A 6,291-nucleotide genomic window follows, 5' to 3' on the forward strand; every position below is an offset into this window, starting at 1 on the left:
CATTGAAACGCATCAATGTAAAGGATGTTGATTATTGGGTTGCAAGGGCCTGGGCTGACATAATGATGCTGCAAAGATGGCGAGACTTGGCAGCGAAGAAATGGAAATAGTCAGGACTACGATCAAAAATTTCTTTCAATCATCACAGGACTGAACTTTTGAATTTGATTTTAAAATTGTGGGAGCGTCAGCACTTAGGCTATTTTGCTCCCGTCACATTATATGGGGGCCAGCCGCTTATCATTACAAAGAACAACTCTAACGTTGCATAATTAAAAATCTTAAAATGTTCTGACTTCTGTTAAAAGCTGAGGCTGTAAATGGGCACACAGCACACATAAGGACAAAAGAACAGGACAATACAAACAAAATTATACTGGCCATGGGACCAGTCACCAGAGCCTCCTTAGTCTTCAGTCCAGGGTGTACTAATGTGGAAGTGAGGTTAACATTTGGGTGTACTACGTGGAAAGTCACCCCTTACATCCCAGGACTGAACTTTTGAAGTACTGTACGTATGTACTGTGTTTAACTTCAGACAATTCTGTAACAGTTAAGTTAATTTTTCCAGTTAATTTATTCTGTATTGTTGTAAAACATGATTACTGTATTAGGTTCGTAATGTGTAAAATTATAACATTAGTTTGACGTTTAATAGGCTTTTTCTTAACCCGACATTTTTGCTTATCCGACGTTCTGCCGGCCCGTTTATGTCAGATAAGCGACACTCTACTGTATTTTTATATACTTGATATTCAGATCATATATGTAATTTGATATACAAAACAATAAGCAGTAGTGTGTGTGTGTATTTTCATGCAAAACATCTCAATGAGTTCTAAGAACTCTCAGAATCTGTAGTGTTCCACCCTTTCTCCATTGTTAAATTCTAAAAATGGTTCACAAAACATACAAGCTATTAGTTTGATCACTGTATAAGATGGAACAAACTAACAATACACCATCCACTGACATGCCAATAAACGGCGATCTTGAAGTCTCAAACAAGTGATCCCCCCCACTTCGTATGTAATTAAAGCAACAACCTAAGTTTTTGCGCCCTAGGGAGGATAAAGAGACCATCGAGTGTTGAAGAGGGTCGTACACACCCGCACCCTTGCCTCTCTTCAGGCGGAAGAGAAAAGTCGGTGCAAAGAGGGGAGGAGTTTTTTGTTTCCCTTATTCCACCACTTAACGTTCTTCGAGGTCAGATATTGAAAAGAGATATGTTTGCCCACTCTTCTCTTATTGCTCGTTAGGGGGGCCCAAGTGGGGCACCTCCTTCAGCCCCCAGCGTTTGCACCGAGACCTATGGAAAGGAAAACAAGTCACTTCATTACGTGGGGGCGACGGTTTTGGATTAGATATCATCACCTTCCTTCCCTCTTTCCGTGGAGGGGGAAAGCACCTCTTTCTCCAAGACGAGATTCTGGCTGAGTTATTGCCTTCCCTGGCCCTTCAACTGAGAATATGTGGGAACAGTGGGGGGACCGGGTCCACCCAGTTCTCGTCCACCCCCCCCCCCATCGCTACCACTGTGCCATCGAGGAGGCTGTGGAGTAAACGAATGAAAATAAGTACCTCCCAAATTATACTTCTCCACAGAGGTGAATGAAAGTAAACTTTACTTTATATCAACAAATACGGAGAGGGCCTCAAGGATAGTGGGAGAGAGTGCGCTCCCCAAGTTCAATAAAACATGGTTGGCCATGGAATAATTTATTTGGGGGTCCCTTAAGAAAATTCTTCCAATTGGAGAAGGGTTTCATCAGCTTGGTCCATTTCCCCCTTCGAAGGCAGTTTCAGCGGTTCAATGGACATTTCGATTTTTACTTAGCCCTTTGGCCCTCATAGCTTCTTTTCTCCCTACTCGCACATGAAGAGGGGGGAAATGTGTCAATAAATTACTTTATTTAATATCTTAGAGCAACTTGGAGAAAAAAGGAACGAGTAGGCGAACCTGGCTATTTTTAAAATTTTTGGTTTTCTCCTCCATGGTGCGTCGGGAACATCAGTGGTGCCAATGTCCTTCTCGTCCCCCCAAGAAGTGCTTCTCGTGTCGAGCCACTTCTCCGAGATTGTTGATTATATTTTCCATCGCGCAAGGACGTAGAAAAGATCCAAGCTTTCCCTCCAGAAAGGCAGCAAGGAATATAGGGTTCGAGGAGAAGCTTCCTTCCCCCCTTTCTTCTCCATGGCCAGGTTGTGACGAAAAGCCACGGAGCAAAGTATGGAGCATCCCCGGTTATCGAACAGCCTGAAGAAAGGAGCAGTTGAAAGATGGAAGGAAGCCACAAATATAGTGGCCTTCTCAGAGGGGGTTGGTGTGGGTCCGTATAGGGGGTGTGGGGTTAGGGCCTCATTTCTGTAAAAGCAACTCGCTTACTACACTTACCACAAATGTATTTTTCTTTCTTTTTTTTCTCTTCAACTTCACTTCTTTTGGTAACTGTTGAGATTGGTTTTTGAGGCCATTGCTTGGACAAAGATGGTAGAAAAGGTATCCCCCCTTCCACCTTTTCTTCCTATTTACAGCATACAAAAGGATCACTTCATCTACTGAAACTACCCCTCTCCTCACACTCAACCTCAGAAAGTTGCTTTTTTTTTTGAAGAGATAGAAGAAAAAAATTGATACAGTTCGAAGGCCAATCATTCGTGTCACAGTATGTTTCTTTGATCTCTACTAACCTCTGCACTGAAGTTTGTGAAGAAGCTTTATTCTCCCAGAACTGGGGCGAAGGAGGACAGGAAAATTTAGGCAGTAAAGTCGAGAGAAGAACTTTCTCCAAAGTCTTCCCTCCCATCACCCGGAGCCAATCATCTACACCCCATCCCCAGGAACCTTTCTCCGGATCAATTTAAATACCAACAAACCCAGTATGCTAGTGTCAGAGGGAGAAAGAAAGGAGGTAAACCTTTGTTTTTTTTTAGCACAAGTGTCCACAAGTTCGGGAAGTGTTTTCTCTTCAATTTAATTTTCTATGTTGCTTAAACCATATCCTAATCCCTACAAAATATTTAATCCTCATATTACCATTTTGAAAGAGAGAGACATTAACAACATATTTTCCATTTTTTTTTGAGGTAAGGAAAATTGGCGGCGTGTTGAATAAGCCCGAGAGACGCGACCATGACATTGTGGAAGAAGGCAAAAATTGGGTCTTGGACTCAATGGGAACCTGAAGGGAGGTTGCGTTTCTCACACTTTCTTCTCTGAAGGCTAGAGGGTCCATTCTTTTTCAACGGGCAGAAGGCATTATTTACGTCCCACTCTCTGAGAGTTTGCCTCTTTATTCATACCTGCAAAGGGCCTCCCCGATGACGAAAAAAAAATGGAAATGGTAGTCAAATATCTTTCTTCTTTTTGGAATCAAAGGAGGGCAAACTCTCCTAACCCCTTCGCCACTTTTTTTATGAAGAGAGAAGTAACATATGTGAATTCGAAGAGGTACTCTCAGGGTAAAGACACTCTTTCTCTCTCATTCTCTCTCTCTCTCGCGGAGGAAGAAGATGGCTCCTTTTCCTGGGTGAACACATCGGAATAGATGGGGCTATTTCTTGGATGGATAAAGGCAAGCCGAGGAGACTGGACCTAAGGGAAATCGCCAAATCCCCTCCTGTGGGCACCATAAGAAGAAGGGGCGATTTTGTCTCATTGTCGGTAATCTTCAAGAAGAGAGACCTCGTAGCGGCCCCGGCGCCCACCCAGCGATGTTCCTTATATTACCTTTACGGAAAAAGACTTTCTTTTCGTGATGTAGTGATGCCATCTCTCCCTCTTCTTGCCGACTCACCGCAGCATTCCGGCTAATCACACGTAAAGAAATTTCTTTACACAGGGCCGATACAAAAACATTTCCGAGAGGGGCAGTTTGCATAATTTTCTATTTTCAAACTTCAGGAGAGCATCACCACCTTCGGACTTCCTCTTCGTGCCACTCGTCAAAAGAGGAAGAGAAGCGGCAATTTTAAAGAGACGAGTCCATAAAGAAAAATCTGTTTGCGGATGTCTATGCACTTTTCTCCCCTTCCCTGTCGTATAGCCAAAGAAGCGAAGAAAGCGTGCCCCTTTCCTAATTTTATGTACTTTTTGTTAAAAAATTCCAAGTCTTTTCTTCCGAACAAAAAAAAAAAAGAAGTGTTGGTTTTTCACGTGCAAGATGAATGAAAGGAGGGAAAGAGGGAAAACGCTGAACTTAAACTGCTCTCTCCAGTCAATTGGCGAAAACTGTCTCTTCGGTTGGAAAGGTTGCACGATTTTTCTCCTCCCTTTCCTACCTGCACTGAGCTGAAGTGTTGCTTCAATTATGAGGGGGGGAATTGTTTGGAGGGGGAGGAGAGGAAAGGGGTAGATAGGTAGTAATAAACTCTCTTTTAGACAAAAATATCTCAAGTTCCCTTCTCTTCTCTTTTATATTTACCCTTTTTAAATTTCATCACCCCTTGCCAGTACAACCTGTCTACCTTGCAAGAAAGAGTTAAATATAATTTCTAGTTTGACCCGCTCTTCTTTTCAACTAAATGACAGATTATGAAAAAAAAAATTAATTTAATCCTCCCTTCTACAAGAGAGAGAAGTTACACTTCTACGACCTTCAGAAATTAACGAGTATTTGTAGGGGGGGGGAAGGATAATCTCCATGCCCTTCTTTCTAAAAAAGTAAATAAGGCCAAGACGAAGATGGAGGGATAACTGCCTTCCATCTTTCCCTATCTTGAGCAAAAATAGTCGATTAACATTACAGTAGGTATAAAATTGAGAAAATTTCCCTCCCACCTTCCAGTGCAAAAAAAACTAACAATAATTTGTCAATGTCAAAGTAAATGCCTCTTTGATGTTTTAAAAAAGGTGTTCATCTCATTCGAGGCCTAACATTAGGACATGTGAAGCCTAAAACTAAGAGTAAAGCTTCAGTGAACCCCGCAGGAGGCTAACATAAAGTCATCTGTATTTCCACGACAGTGACAAATTGGTAATTTCACATTCTTACTAAGAAGTTTCCGCTGCCTGCGACTTTCTATACTTTGCAGTATTTCACATCAAAACCTGTATGATTTATGAATGCACTACCAGAAGATTTTTTTCTATCTTTCATAAGTATCTTAAATGTTTTTGCAATTGTAATTTCAAATATTTACAACTTATAAAAAAGTTGGTTGCTCACTTGTGGTTATTAATATACACAAGAAATATGCTTAATTATCTGCGGACCCCTTTATTTTGAAGACCGGAAGCCTACCAAGCAGATAACGACGAGTTCCGAAGAATAAATATTATTTATTCGAGGTTGTAATATGAGCACTTCACATACTTACTAACCAGTTTCCACAACCTGTTGGCTATAAGATCTGACTTGAACCTTGCCATGTTGTAGCATTCAGAGGTTGATATTTGGTGCATGGTAGTACATGCACTCAGATATGAGAGACGGACTGTAACAGCTATTAGGCAAACACACCCTTAGTTAGTCGAAGTCTGTAAATGTGATCCCTCGCCTACCCTCGCTCTAAACAGATGCCACCTTAAGTAAGCCAACTCATCCTTCTGAAGGAAGAAATACCCTCCACCCATCAGGATTCAGTGTGGCTCAGGAGTAGGCAGACAGTCAATGACTGTCGACATTTAGTGCTTGTTAGTAACTCCAAGCACAGGCATCCAAAGTAGAGGTGGACAGAACATCCAGAAACACTTATTGCGTACAGGAGAGTCTCATAGGCTATTGTCTAAACCAGTGGTTTCCAAACTTTTTTGTTTCATGGTGTGGTCAGTTTGTTTGCCTTAAGTTAAAAAATAAACACATACTTCAAATCCACAAACATTTTAAATGTAAAAAGTACTATAACCAAGTGTAGACTAACAAGTAAGTAACCAAGTGTAGACTAACAAGTAAGTGACATTTCAGTGAAAATGTTGGAACGTTTTGTGGAGTCCCTGTGAGCCAGCCACAACCCAGGCAAGTTGAAAGGTAGTGTTTTCAAATTTTAGTGATCCTTCCTAAGGGGCTACACCTGGAGTTATTCCAAAACTTTTAAAAGAAAAGAAAGTCAGTTAATTTTTGTTTAAAGTCCACTTTATGCTCTTGTAGATTAATATGGACTACAATTAGTTTAAAGTGGGATCCAAACCACTGTGCAAACCCCTTGATTAAACTGCGTTTGGTACAACCTTACAGCCCTCTTGTTCCATACAAAACTCATTACATCCTAGCACTTGTTGAGGAGTTTGTAGTTAGTTAATTGCAATTTTGTGATTATTTCAATGTTGATTTTAATTGTGTGTCTTGTCGA

The sequence above is a fragment of the Lepisma saccharinum genome, chromosome 1 (genome assembly GCF_977018435.1).
Source record: "Lepisma saccharinum chromosome 1, izLepSacc3.1, whole genome shotgun sequence".
NCBI lineage: Eukaryota > Metazoa > Arthropoda > Insecta > Zygentoma > Lepismatidae > Lepisma > Lepisma saccharinum.